The sequence below is a fragment of the Neopsephotus bourkii genome, unplaced genomic scaffold (genome assembly GCF_033783945.1).
Source record: "Neopsephotus bourkii isolate Nb327-2 ecotype Australia unplaced genomic scaffold, CSIRO-AGI_Nbou_v1 NB_1638, whole genome shotgun sequence".
Lineage (NCBI taxonomy): Eukaryota > Metazoa > Chordata > Aves > Psittaciformes > Psittacidae > Neopsephotus > Neopsephotus bourkii.
The window spans coordinates 1675369-1691070 of record NW_026902113.1 but is presented as its reverse complement, the minus strand read 5'-3'; the positions used below and the strand labels follow the sequence as shown (position 1 = coordinate 1691070).

Below are 15702 nucleotides of genomic sequence, written 5' to 3'. Positions count from 1 at the left end.
AGGTAGGGCTCAATTAATAAAGAAGGACAAGGCCATGATAACTGGCATGAATTATACAAAAGCACTGATGGTGTTCTTAATAATTAAAGGAAAGCAATTAATCCAAATCATCATGTATTTATGGAAAGTAGATCTTAACTTAGATCTTAGTTATTTTGGGAGGATCTTTCTTTTATTCAGTCATAAATTTGGCTGATAAAAACAATAGTGCTGATACAATATGCTTAGATTAAAAAAATCTCTTTTGATACCCCAACTACTCAAATTAAATTGTTCTTGTTTTCTACTCAAAATGTAAAGTATCCTGGATGCTGAAATCCATGAAGCACAGATTAATTGATAATGTAAGCAGAAAGAAGAATTGGCTGTTACTAGTATGATTGCCTACTGGGCTCTCAGATACTTAGTCATGCTTAATACTTACTTCACATGATCTAAAAATTATGTTAAAAAATCTAGTCCTAACAAATAAGATTTGCAAATTACACAATAACCAGACAAGTAATCCTTGATTACCACGAGTCAGAAAAAAAGCAAAACACCTGCTCCCCATATTTCTAGGATTGGAGGATTCTGAATAACTTTGAAATCAAACTACCAGAAGCTGAAGTCACAGGCAAAATAACCATTATGCAAAAAAGCTCTGGTGGGTAAAATAATAAATATTGAGGTATATGTCAGTTCTCTTACACAAGTCTTACTTGAATCCTGTGGGTTAAATGTTGAGGTACAGAGAATGTTGGGAAGCTGGAAAGGGTTCAGAGAAGCACTGTTACTGATTTAAAAGTTTGGATATTATGCCTTCTAGAGAAAAACTTGAATCCTTACACAAATGGAATAGTTCAAGGTGGCCTGTCCAGGATTATGCTACATTTAGAATACAGAGTAGTCAAATGGATCATTTTATATATTAACAACATGTCACAAAATCAAATTAAAGCTGGAAATTCTTAGGCTAAAATAAGTACCCACTTAATACTCTACGAGATTAAGCACTGAATCAGCTTTACCACAGCATCTTTATCAACAAATATATTTTGGTTTAAGACTTGAATTTTTTGTCCCAGATATTTGCTATAGAGATTTTAGAAGTCTATTGCCTGATTTAGAGAAATCAGACTAGGTAATTGCAACAGTTCTTTTGGTATTATTTAAGAATACTAGCTCACTCTATAGCTTAAACATAGTTCTCATTGCTAATTTCTGTGAAACAGTAAAAGATGCATACCTTATAAAAATGGGATAGTCTCCGTGATGATATTCTACATTATGGAATTCAAACAGTTAGGGAGTGAACAGAACAGCTTATTTGCAGTTACCATTCATGTTTACTTTCTTATCAAAATTACATCTGTTCTTACAGCCTCGTTTATTGCAGTGAGAGAAATAAAGAAAAACCAAACTGATTCTGCTTAACTGTAATAAATTCTATTAAGCAAACTCCACAACTGACTGGCTTGAGGTCTTGCTAAGGCTGCTAATCAATAGTCATCAGGATGAAGTTCAAGTTAAGAAATTCCAAGGACCACTTAGAAGCTATTTTTCAGTTTTCCCTTTTTTCAGATTGAAGTTAAAAACCCTGTAAAGTACATACATATGCTGGAATGTATTTTCTTGTTTTGTTTTTTTTTTAAATTATCATGGATTCTCAAAAGCATCACTATTAAGTAAATACAGGCATGAAAAAAAAATTATATGTTTGGAAACATGTTGTATATAGCCAGTGTCTTCCAGTCATTCAGTGTACAGGCAGCATAAACTTTTTCTGAAATACTGCAGTACCAGAAAGACAGTTACTTGAATTAGATATATATTTAAGGATCTGATCCTTGATACATGTCTGTCATCTTCAAAAACTCTAACATGAAAACAAAACCCCACAGGCTCCTATTCATGGTGCTTGAATTGTCAAGATTTCTTAAAGGAGACAAATTGACACACTAATAAATAATACACAAATAATTGTATGGCACAGTTCAAGGTTGGTTTTGAGTATGTCTTAAGAGAAAGCTACAGAAACCTTCTCAGCAGGTTGAAACTTCTTGATCTGATTTCTACTTTCATAACCCTTTAAGGGCCATTATATTTTGCTGATACCATTCCCTGGTCTTCACTCATTCAGATTCTTTGTATCCATTAATATCCACAGTACAGGTTCATCTCTGGAAATCTGTGTTTTCATCGTCAAAAAATAGATTGAATTACTTATAAAGCTGCAAAGTAATTACTTTGTAGTTACCCATACTTACATCACATTTTCACTTATCAAATTGAGATTGGCCCAGTGACATGAATGCACATATTTCTGCATGAAAAAAGAGACAACATGCTAATGAAACGTGGTAGATTATAGCACTTCATGTGCTCATGTTAGATGAGAAGAATTCAAGGCCAGTGGCATTCTTTTGGAATTATGGATGTGGCTACTTTAGACTGGAGAAAAATAAAGGATATTCTGAGGAACACTGAACTTATGAATTATTAGCACCTTAGTGTTTATTGTACTCTATTATTTACTACAAAGTTACTTCAAATCTGATCATTTTTATGTGTTTGCCTTTGGGACTAAACCCTGAAGTTCTAATTCAGGAAAAAATATTTATATAACCTTTTTTTTTTTTTTCCCCCGTAGAACCAGAGTTACTCATGACATGTATCATAAAAGTATTACTTTTTATAATTTCATCTGTGAAAAACTAATACATTACCTTCAAAATAAATGGGGGATGGGGGGTTATTTCTTTGAAGCTAAATGTTACCAAATACTAAGGAGTATCATGATAGTTGGGTAACGTTGTATATTTGGTTTTGTTCATCCTGGAACCTATGAGCAGATAAAAGTATTTTACCCTAGCTTCCATACATGGGTATCAAAGTGAAACCAAAATGAAGCCTTGATAATCTAATGATTTCTCCCAGCCCTTAATTCAGCCAAACTCTGAAAATGGTCCCCTTGGTGCTGATTTAATCAGAACAAAAGAAAAGGCTTTGAATTCAGACACACAAAGGTGAATAAGTACTTGCTGAAATACACTGATCTTCTCTATTAAAGATCAGAGAATAGAGCAAATACTCTTTCTCTTCCCAACATCTCCTTGGCAATGTATCCAGATCTCTTCAAGGCTATATAAGGCTGTATATTTCCAGCTACATCTTTACTTCCAAATGGTCAAGCTACACCATCATCTTGGCACCATTGCTGCTCATTCCATAATGCACTGCAATTTAAATGAAGTTTATTATCAATGCCAATTCAGTTTATCTAAAACGTTTTATTTCTATTGTCTTACAGCAGCAACAGTAGTCCAAGGCAATCAATACAGGGCTCTTTGGCTCTGCGTCACAGAAATAAACCTCAAATGTGTAGGCCTCCGAAATGCACAAAATATCTCTGCCAGAGCTATCCTTTATAACTGAGAAGGCCATTTATTTTAAGGTGTTTCAGGCCAATCCTAATGAAGTATCAGTGCAATCCTCCCTCTCCTCCTCCCTTCTCTCCACCCATGTTCATCAAAATTAGCAAAAGGAGTTCTGTAAGGCTTCTACATCTTTTCTTTGAAGTTAACTACTTTTCTGATTATTTGATATCTGGTATCATGAAATAACCTTCACCAGCTCTCCCACTTCTGTTGACCGAATTCTGCTAACCCCAGGTGGTACATGAACGATGTTGTAAATTAAGTTTGACATCTCTATTGACTGATTCATTGAAAGACAAAAAAAAAAGCAAGCACCACTGATTTCCTAAATATTATTTTTGTATGTGGAAAAAAAAAATCCACCCTTATTTTTCTAACAACTACAATTCTATTCAGACAAAATTGTTTCCTCTTATGATGATTGGAAGTATGGTACAGTTTGCTTATGTGCCACTTTACAATCGAAGTGGCTCATTACTTTGAATAAACACTAATTTTTTGAAACTGCTTATAGTTTTTGACCATTCAAGACACAATTATACATGTTTGTGATGTTACTATGTTCTTTTGTTGTTTTTCTGAAATTTATCCTAAGTAATTCAGGAGGCTTTATTGCTGAAATTAACAGAAAAGATTGTTCGTCTTGTGCTAAACCCCAAGCTGTTACAATCATAAAAAATCAGAAATACTAGCACATCTATCTTGTGTACCTGGGACTTCAGTTATGAGAAGTGTGTTGTCCAGGTGCCATAGGCGCTCTTTGCTCATTCTTCTGAAAACATCTATAAATGTTATCTTTTATAAATCTCTGCATTGTCAGTCCACACATGGCCAGATATGTTAGGTCTCAGCAGCTATATACTCTGGGGACTCAGCATGTTTCATTTAACACAGCCTATATCCACCATTCATATTGAATCTTGTCTTTGTGGAGAAAGCAAGATTTTTTGTCCAAATCCTTCTTCCAGGGCGAGGGACTATAATGGAACTTGGCACAAAACAAATCAGGAAGGATGTATTTTTATATAGTCAATAAGAAAGGAAAGAAGGAGCAACTATCTGATATATGGAAAAAAACAGGAAAAAGAGAGACAAAAAGGAGGATGGAACAAAGGGGCAAACATGAGTAGCAGAAAGAAGAAAAAGAGAAAATTTCTCGTAGCCTGTCAAAACCTCCTGAAGAAAAAAGTGAACTACAAAGCTTCCCTAGAGGTAAGCACAAAACAAATGACTACTTTCCAGTATCTGTCACTTACATGCGTCCCTTGGTATAGTACTTTTGAAAATCCCAGTCTGAAGATGAACAGGAAATTAAGATCACAAGAAAATACCATAAAAAAATTAAAAATCAAATAAAATCTCAACTAATACAAACCAACACTTTCTACCCTTCTCCAGATTCCAACCCCCACTAATCAAACAAAAATGCATCACAAGTATGTCAGATTGGAAGAAAAAAGGTAAAATGTGCCATGGCTATACATGACCTGAAATTACCCTGGAATATGCAACCATTCTGATACAGATTTTAGTTACATGATCACGCAGTATTTCCCACAGGATCCCTACCTCATTTAGGCATCTTATACTGAAAATAGACAGTATTCTGCTTCAGACAGCTGAGTTCAATTTGCAGGGGTCCTAAGTGTTGACAGTTGAAACTGAAATCAGTAGGAGCTCTGTTCTGAATCAAAGATCTGTGAAAGTGCTAGGAAAACTAGGGAAAGAAGTCAGCCTCTTAGCTTCTGGGGTAGGGGATTTACTGCTCCATGTACTGATTTACTTCATATAGAACAGACAGACTAGGTAGGACTAGTATAGGACAGGTAGGTCTAGATAAGGTTCCACAATTTACTGTGGTGTTTTTTGTTTGTTTGTTTGTTTGTTTGTTTGTTTGTTTGTTTGTTTTTAAGACAATCACTAAATGGCCTGCATTTAAACATTACACAGAAATGACTACAGTCGACCACCATGGGTGTAAGCAATTTCCTTAGCTGCCTTTTGTCTATATGATACATGGTCACTACCTTTTTAGAGCTAAGCACATGTACACCACAGTAGTAATTTTCTCCACAGATAAAATGTTGACTGTTCAAGTTTAAGAGAACAGTATTAATAAATTACAGAATCATACAACATTTTTCATTGGAAGAGAAATTTAAAGGTCATCTAGTCCACCTTTCCTGCTGTGGGCAGGGACATATTTTGCTAGGTCAGGTTGCTCAAAGCCCCATCTAATCTGGCCATAAACACTTCCAGGGATGGGCCACCCACAATTTATCTGGGCAACCTGTTCCAGAGTCTGACCATAGTAAGAGTTTCTTCCTTATGTCCAATCTAAAACGAATCTCTTTTAGTTTGAAAACTGTTGCCCCTTCTCCTGTTACTATGACCCCTGGTAAAAAGTCTTAATCTTTCTGATAAGCCCCCTTTACCTACTTGAAAGGCCACAATAATGTGGAGCCTTCTTTTCTCCAGGCTCAACAACTCTGTCAGCTTTTCTTCACGGGAGTGGTATTCCAGCCCTCTGCTCATCTTCAGGGCCCTCCTCTAAACTTGCTCAAACGCTTCTGTCTTGAGCGGGACACCCCAGAACAGCGTGCAGTACTACATGCGGGGCCTCATAAGGGCAAAGTAGAGAAGCAGATTCACCTCTCTCAGCCTGCTGGCCACACCTTTTTTAGAGCAGCCCAGGACACAAGCAGATTTCTGGGCTGCAACTGCATATTGCCAGGTGATTCATCCACTAGTACCCCCCAAGCCCTTCTTAGCAGGGCTGCTCTAAATCCCTTCATCCCCTAGCCTGTATTAATACTGGGGATTGCCCCAGCCCAGGTGCACAGTCTTGCACATGGACTTATTGAACTCCGTGAGGTTCACATAGATTCACTCCTCAAGCCTGTGAAGGTCCTTCAGGATAGTACCTTTTTCACTGAAACATATCAAACACAGCACTCAGCTTGGTGTCATCTGAAAACTTGCTGAGGATGCAATTAATCCCCCAGCCTTATGTCATTAATAAAGATTCTGAACAATATGGGTTCTAATATGGATCCCTAACAGACACCACCTGCTACTGATCTCCACTTGGATATTGAGCCATTGACTGTAACTCTTTGGACATAGCCATGCAGCCAATTTAACCATCAAATAGTCCATTAGTCAAACTTGTATCTCTTAAATTCAGATATAAGGTTGTTGTGGGTTCCATGACAAAGTCTTACAGATGTAAGCATATGTGCCTTTGTTACTATTTCTCACTTCCACCAATTTAGCTCCAGCTATGCCTTAGCTTTCCTGATCCCATCCTTACACTTCTGGCAGTATCCCCATATTCTTCCTAGAATGCATGTCCCTGATTGCACTGTGTATGGATTTTCCTCTTGTGTTTCAGTTTGACCAAGACATTCTTTTTTTGCCATGCTGGTCTCCTGCCTTGTCATCCTTACTGTCTAAGCAGAGTTAACCTTCCAGAATGTGTATTGTTTGTAACAGTGTAACATTATCTACAACAGACATTTTCTGTTTGCCTTTGTGACAAAACCCTGGAGTCTTATTTAGGGAAATAAAAAATATAAAAGGTCAATGTACCAGACTGCCCTGTCAACATCAAGTAGTAGCTCAGACACAAAGATAAAAGCATTAATGAGTTAAGGCACATGAAAAACAACAAAGTGCTTGGTGACAGCCAAGGCTTCACTAAAGGGAAATCCTGCCTGACCAATTTGGTGGCCTTCTATGATGGGGCTATGGAACTGATGGACAGGGGTAGAGCAGTTAATGTCATCTATCTGGACTTGCGCAAAGTGTTCGACACTGTCCCAAACGACATCCTCGTCTCTAAATTGGAGAGACATCAATTTGATAGATGGACCACTTGGTGGATAAAGAACTTGCTGGATGGTTGCATGGAAAGAGTTGTGGCCAAAGGCTCAGTGTCCAGCTGGAGACCTGTAACGAGTGGTGTCCCTCAGGGATCGGTGTAGGCAGTATTGTTCAACATCTTTGTTGGTGACATGGGCAGTGGGATTGAGTGAGCCCTAATCAAGTTTGCCGATGACACCAAGGTGTGTGGTTTGGTTGGTACGCAGGAGGGAAGGAATGCCATCCAGAGGGACCTTGACACGCTTGTGAGGTGGGCTGATGCCAACCTCATGAAGTTTAACCATGAAAAGTGCAAGGTCTTACACCTGGGTCAGAGAAATCCCAGGCACAGCTACAGGCTGGGCAGAGAAGAGATACAGCGCAGCCCTGCGGAGGACTTGGGGGTGCTGGTTGATGAGAAAATGAACATGAGCCGGCAGCTTGTGCTCACAGCCCAGAAAGCCAACTGTATCCTGGGCTGCATCAAAAGAAGCATGACCAGGAAGGTCAAAGGAGGTGATCCTTCCTCTCTGCTCTCGTGAGAACTCAGAGTATTATGCACAGTTCTGGTGTCCTCAACATAAAAAAGAACTGTTGGAACAAGTCCAGAGGAGTCCACGAGGATGATCAGGGGACTGGAGCACCTCCCATATGAAGATAGGCTGAGAAAGTTGGGTCTGTTCAGCCTGGAGAAGAGAAGGCTGCATGGAGACCTCATAGCAGCCTTCTAGTATTTGAAGGGGGCCTATAAGGATGCTGGGAAGGAAGTCTTCATTAGGGACTGTAGTGATAGGACAAGGGGTAATGGGTTCAAACTTAAACAGGGGAAGTTTAGATTGGATATAAGCAAGAAGTTCTTTACTGTTAGGGTGGTAAAGCACTGGAATGGATTGCCCAAGGAAGTTGTGAATGTTCCATCCCTGGTGATGTTCAAGGCCAGGTTGGAAAAGCCTTGAGTTACATGGTTTAGTGTGAGGTGTCCCTGTCCACGGCAGGGGCATTGATACTAGATGATCTTAAGGTCCTTTCCAACCCTAACTATTCTATGATTCTTTGATTCTATGACTATTAAAACGTGAAACTGATGTTTGTAATCTTCCATAAGCACAAGTCATAGTAATTAATACTACTAGGAAATTCAAATGTGTCTGTTTTGCTTCTCGGAAAATTAGATTTTTTTTTCAACTTACATATGTCCTAAATAAAAAATAAATCATTCAATTTTACAACAAAGCAGGCAAGAATTCTAGAGAATCTGAGACTGGTTTTCAGTGTCGTTTTTCCCTAGGAGATCTATGCAAATACATAGGTCTGCTTGAGAGAAATCTTGTTGAGTTTTTTAAGGGAACAAAACAGATATCAGACTCATTTGAAAAAGTCTATAACAGTTTTTAAATTCCTTCCCAGTACATCTAATGCAAGAGCTGCAGAATGTCTATTCTATAAGCCATAACATATGACTATCTTTGCCTATTAAGAGGAAGGGCAGCACAAATTTCAAATAAGCTAAAACCTCCTGAAAAATCCTGAACATTAAAATCCATTGTTCAAATACTTCACAGATTAATTTTGCCTACTTGATGGTCTGAGAAAGATGAAAATAAATCCTAAAAATTCCTACAAGCCTCTGCCAGCTTTGGCCCAACAAGGAAAAGAGAATTCTCTAGCCTAAAGCAAACTGTCAAGACTTTTAGCTTTTCTAAAAACACCTAAAAATACTGTAGAGGGAAGGAGGATGTGTTAGTGACAATGAGCTTCGCAAAGTTTTTGGCAAGCCTTATAATAAAGAAGGTGAGTATAGACAGCCAGTATCTTTCCTCTCTGTTCATGTGGTAACTGAGGCATAGAGACTCCATACTATGAAGTGGTCTCCCCTTCATTTTCACATTATTTTCTCTCTTTCTTTTGCACACCCTCCTTTAGCTGTAATTTGGTAATTTCCACAATCTATTAAAGTGGGCAGAATGGTGGCAATTGGTGATCAACAACTTTCCTGTGACTTTGAGGCAAAAAACAAGTTCAAATGTTTTTTCAAGCAATGACAATTAATTTGGCTAGTTGTTCATTTCTGCTAAATACTTAACAGCATACAATATGCAGGTTTCTAAATAATTTATGAGATTTTTTAACGATCAGGATTTTAATGCTATAGATCATAACTATGTACTCCATTTTTGTATCAAGGTAATAAAAACTTTGAAAAGCATATTAAAATTCTAAACACTGCATTAATATATTAATGCTTTATAAACACAAAGACTGTTTATTCAAATTCTCCTAGTGAAAGAGAATTATCAAATAAATGAGAATTAAATTTTGTCTCTTTGGCAAAAATCTACACAGATGATACTCAAAACTTCAAACTACATTTATACGATCTGTATATTGATGTACTACTATTAACTTCCATAGGTTTCTCTGAAATGTCCACCTTTAGAGAAAAGGAGAATGAAGTTCAGTCTAGCCAAAAGAAGCAAGTGATCATCATCTGGAAAAAGGTTCCAGAGATTCACTTCATACTTTTTCATTCAAGACAATTTCAAAAATCCCAAGGATCAAGGGGGAGGGAGGAACCAAACATTTCTTCCTGCTTCAACAGATCTAGTAAATTATATGTTTGTTTGTACACATAAGAAGTATTGATCTGTCAACAGACCTCAATATTTGCAAGCACCTCTTGACTTCTTTTGTGTATACCGTTTCAATTTTTTTGCTTTTGAAGATTCAGAGTTAAATTTCAAAACTTCTCAATACAAGAAAAACTTTATTTAATTGTACAGATATTATGCATTATACCTTGAAATGGATATTGTTTTCATACTTTCAGGCTTTATGAAGCTCTGAGGTAGAGAGGACAGGACTATCAAGGGAATCTGTGATTCATCTAATCACAGATTTTAAGTAAATGGCAGTAGAAATAAACTACAAACGTGAAAGCTCAAGTTGCGACCACTATGTTATCTGATTTTCAACAGATAAACTTGCTATGAAAAGTAAAATTGTTCTCTAAGCTTTGCAAACTGATCAAGATGTCCTCCAAATATACAGGACTTACTAGTCAATTAGGGCATTCATTGTCTCTCAAAATTAATCTTACTTTCTTACAAGCCGTCATTTCAGATTATGCCATTCTAGACATTATGCACTTCTCTGAAAATATCTTACACCATTCTGAGGCGTTTCTATAGTGCTTCAAAGATCATATTTAATTTAAAATAACACAAACACAAGCATTTGTTTGAATACTGAGTTTAATGTAAGCACTTTCAATCCATTTGCTAGGACAATTATTAAACATTCTAAATTCAGGTGTCATTTGATACCACTTGCACTGATTGACCAGGTAGGTGTTCTGCTATTTAAAAGTACAAGAAAACATAATTCAGGTAATTTATCTTCCTATGTGTTATGTGATTAAATCCTTAAAGCACATTTCTGAACTAGACTATTTATTTTTGTCAAGTAAATTTAAAATTCTTCCTACCCGAGGCCTCAAAATTTGAGAAACCCTTGATTTTATTTATATATATATATTTTTTTTTTTTTAAATAGTGAGTGCACTAAGTCTTTCTCTGAATGGTATCTGTCAATAGCCCAATATGATACCTTTCAAGCAGTCATTATTGTTCATAACAGTCATTATCATCTATTCTGTCATTCTGTGATTACCTGAAGATGCAGAATTTCTGTTATTTTATCACTTAGCAACACTGTGCAGTAATTTTGCCGCCTCCGTCCCCATTATTATGGACACAATGTGTCCAGGACAAAAAATGCTTAGAGAAAAACTGTTCCTGCAATGAAATATTTTGACACAAAAATCTTTTCTCGTCAAAGATGAAAAGCACCTTGTCATTCATTTCTAATTCCAGCCTCCATTCTGTCAGTACAGAAAGATGCCAACTCCCCGTGGTGATGTCATACATTGACACTTACAAAACTACATTGGACTTTGTCAACTTTTGGTGTTTGCCAAGATCAGTCACTGTCAGCATTGATACACACTGATAAAGGGAATTTATAATAACAAGTGTTAACTGCATTTAAAGTCAAGAAAAAGGCATTAGGCTTTCTGATTTCAATACTTGCTGAATCATCTAAAACAATGGAAAAAACTTAATTTCATATTCTTGTTCTGAAATGCCAAGACATCAAACTGCAAAGGCAACAGTGATTTCACACTCCAAGAATCAATTTGAAAAGATGTAAATTTATTAAAGATTAAAATGAACTATTTGGCATTCTGCAATTAGTGTTAACATCCAGGCTAAAACTACAAGTGGGGAAATAGCTGTACAGAAGTGGTAACCATTTGAGAATGCAAAGCCTTTGAGAAATTCTAATTCTGGCCAAAACAGCATTACACAATCTAATTCAAACTACAGATACACTAATATTAGCATATATCACGAGAAGAGATAAATAAATCCCCCTCATTAATTCTACTTAAAATGGTGGCTCTTATTAATTTTCTTAAAGTAATAAAAAATACTTGTGATTGAGTGTAAGCTAGAAGTTTATTTTACATCTTATTAGGAATTATTTACATCTGTCAAGATAACCACCATAGCAAAAACTTCAGAGCACTTGACATAATAGTCCGATTGGTGTTCTTGGTAATTTCAAGATGTTATAATTTAGAAGTTCAATTATTAAATTATTATAAGGTCTCCAAATTATTAATCAATATAGCACAGATAAGAAAAAATACTGAATTACCTGGGGGTGGTAATTTTTTCATATATTCAAAAAATCATAGAATACCAGGTTGCAAAGGACCTCAAGGGTCATCTGGTCCAACCTTTCGTGGCAAAAGCATGATCTAGACTGGATGGCCCAGCACCCTGTCCAGCTGAATCATAAAAGTGTCCAGCAATGGGGAATCCACCACTTCCTTGTGAAAATTATCCCAACAGCTGATTGTTCTCATTGTGAAAAGTTTCCTGTTGTGCTCAATCAGACTCTCCCCAGGAGTTTTTGCCTTTCTTAATGTCAAGGATGTAACTTTTCTCAAGGAGAGCATGAAATACTATATAGCTTCTAATACCTTGCTCTGAACTAAGAATCAGATTTCCTTTTTCTTGAGCTAAGACTATTAGTCTGTTTTTAGCTATGTATTCTCCATTTCATAGAAAACCACCCTTGGGAAAACTTTTCCCAAATGTTATGAAAGCATAACGTTGAAAGAAATATAAAAGTGGGGTAAAATCAAATCCTTACTAAAGGATTACATTTTCAAGAGACACTCCCTATGAATTATTAGTCTACTTTCTATCTAAATATTCTTTCTCTAACAAGAAAATCAAACTAAAATGCACAAAATGTATTGGATCTGTTACATGGATTATGATCTTTATGGGAATAGCACTGAAGAAGTCCCATTTTATTGTACAGATATATAAAAGAAATACCTAGTTTTCTTTAAAAGATAGATGCATATGTGTATATATATGGAAAATGCTCTTCAGTGTCTGATATATATATACCTCACTCACAAGATTATGAGTAGTTTGTAATATGTAATTGCCATGTAACAACAGACTGCTAACATGTACATGGGACACGGGAGACAACTGCATGTAATCTCAGGGTCTTATTTTATTTATTTTTTATTAGTATTCTGCAGGTTTATTATATTAGTTTCACAGACTATTCTTCTGGCAAGGATTCAAGGTGAATCCACTTTCCCAGTGCTCATGTGGACCTGCAGTGCAGGAGGGTGTCCTTGTTGAACAGTCACCTCTACAGTGGTAGAGTGGGTTGAGATGTAGGTTATCAATAGACTCCTGCTGTGAATCTCTGCTTTTGAAATTCAATGCAGTGGACTCATCGCTACTGTTGGTATTCCGGTGCTTTGAAGCTGTCCATTTGGCAGCCTCGGTGAAGCAAGTATTGTTGATAGCTGCAGGGGACCCAATGTAGACAGCTATTTATCAATAATTAAAATACATGTGGCAGAATATTTGCTACTGTAGTAATCTTAAATTGCATACTTATTGCAGAGGTTAAGTGCTACAAAACCAGTGCTTATGTCCAATAAAGAATCAAATGCCTTTTTTTTGAGAATGGAATATTCCAAGCAGCCTGTGTAAGATAAGACTCTGGCTTTAGCTGGATTTTCAAGAGTTTGACAGAAACAGATAAAACTTAACTCATATTCTGAAAGAAAACACCCAAACCCAAACTAACTAGTATTCAAAATGTTCAAGCCAAAAGTTCCAAATGAACCAGAAACAATTAGAAGAAACTTTATTTCTGAAAGATTTTTCATATCTTATAGCAAAGTGACAATGCACACTATGAGAAAGCACAATTAAATTCACTCTCTGATGTTTCTTCAGAGCAAGCTATCTCTAGACCTAAGCAAAATCAGAAATATTCATAAGGCACATGCAGTATTTAAATTAGATTTCATTATTCACACAATCACTAAAAACAAAAGTTTGCTTTGTGTCATCCTCTGGAGATACCTCTGGAGATGCCCTGAAACTTCAATTTGTAATCATGTTTTTGAAATGAGGGGATGGCACAATATGAAGATAACCTTGAATTTCATATTTTAATAAAGAATTAATACAAAGAAAACTTGAGGAAGGAGGGAAGAAGAATGAAGTTTTCACAAACAGGTCAGTCTTCTCATGTCATATATACCTGATGCATATATAAAGGGAAACTTTTGCTGACAAACTGTAGCAGTTATGAACAAACAGCACCTCAGGCACCATGAATGTGTTGCTGGTCCAAATAGCAGTGAAAATACCATTAGAGTAAATATAGTTTTATTATCTCACAACACTGATTCTGTTTTGTGAGTGTAAATGCAGCATATTGATTTTTCTAATCTTTGTAAACAAGCAACTCAACCAAGTTGGAATATATTTCATTTAAAAAAATAAACACAGTTATCACCTTAATTAAAATCTTGAGCTTTCCAAAGCACTTCTGTTCTATCAATGCTAACCAACTGGAAAACTGTATTAGACTTCTTTCATTTTTAAACTTCTAACAAATCACCATAGGCACTAAGTACTAGGACTTCCTATACAAAAATATCATGATTTTTTATTAGTTTTGTTAAAAAAGAAGACTCCCAGAGAGCTGCGGAGTGCAGCTGTACCTCAGCTGAATTTTTCTTCTCATCCAAAATGATCAATAGTGGCCATGAATTCCAGGGTAGATAGTCTCTTGTTGCAGAGGTTATAAAGCTGGTCACTGATTGTATTACAGGAAATGAAAACCTATCAACTAGAACTAACATAGGACAGCGAATTCCCTTTTCCACCTTCATAAATTGGTATTGAAAAGAACTGGCAAGTTCTACCTTTGAAACTCTTCGATGAACAAGTCAAGGTATAGATTATTCTAGGAAGTGAAACAAGGGTTAGGGTTACTCTGGGAAGGGAAAGAGAGTGGCAGAACAGTTCCTGAGAACCGCTCTTGTGAACTCAGGCGTGTATTTTGTTTTCTGAACTAATACAATCATCAGTGTTAACTTAAACATATGACTTTTACCGAGACTTTTTATAGCATCAAAGCTCTGAAACCACATCCTTTTTATGTGTCACATAAGAAGAAAACAGTCATACCTCTGGCAGTTTCTGGACAAAAGCAAGGTTCTTTAAGGGTTAGTTCAGCTAATGCAACCATGGTAAAAGACCTTTGCTCTTCATCTAGTAGATAGGGCATTCATATAGCCTGTGGAAATGTCATATTTTGTCCCTAGTGCTAATGTCCTGAAGGAGGCACCATTCCATTTTATCAGGACATAAGCCGTGTTATTGAACCACATTTGTCTCTGGATTAGACAAGGATTCTGAGTACGTTTTGAGGTGTAGAGGAATGGAGAGCAAAGTGGCAGTGGTGTGTTTGGTGAAAATTAAAATGCTAGAGACTAAAAAAGAAACACTGACTAAAAACCTAAGTGAAATTAGCTCATGGTTAAATGGAAATTAAGTGGGAAGGTCAACAGAGCTTACTTTTAGCTGTGCTTGTATCTTGTTTTAGGCGACTGAGCTTTCACAGGCTTCATACATAAACTGCTATGTTAAATATGACATAGTTCATTCCATAAAAAATTCTGAAGGCAATGACCATTTCATTTAGCAAGATCTTTCCATTAGTATTACAATGAATCCTCGTAGCTTATAAGAACAGAATAATAAATTGTTTTTTTTTAATTTATTCTATAGTGAAAATAGGCTTATTCCTTGTATGAAAATTCAAGTGTCACTTTTTTCAAATAAATCTTAAAAGAAAATTTGTGAACAATTTCTTTATAGATTGGGGGTAGTATCAGAAAACATACAAAAAATGTTTCCAAAATCAAGAGAAATTAGGAATATGGAATGCAAGCTCTTAGTCTCTTTTCCTCACCACGATTTAATCTTCTGCTGAAATTTAACTGATACCAAACCAAAGT

At 36.3% G+C, this 15702-nt stretch overlaps 1 protein-coding gene across 11 annotated transcripts in view; it reads right to left on the bottom strand.

The window, feature by feature from the left end:
* The window catches only part of CNTN5 (contactin 5), a 637852-nt gene that overhangs the window by 415109 nt on the left and 207041 nt on the right, over positions 1-15702 (bottom strand). The window lies entirely within an intron of this gene.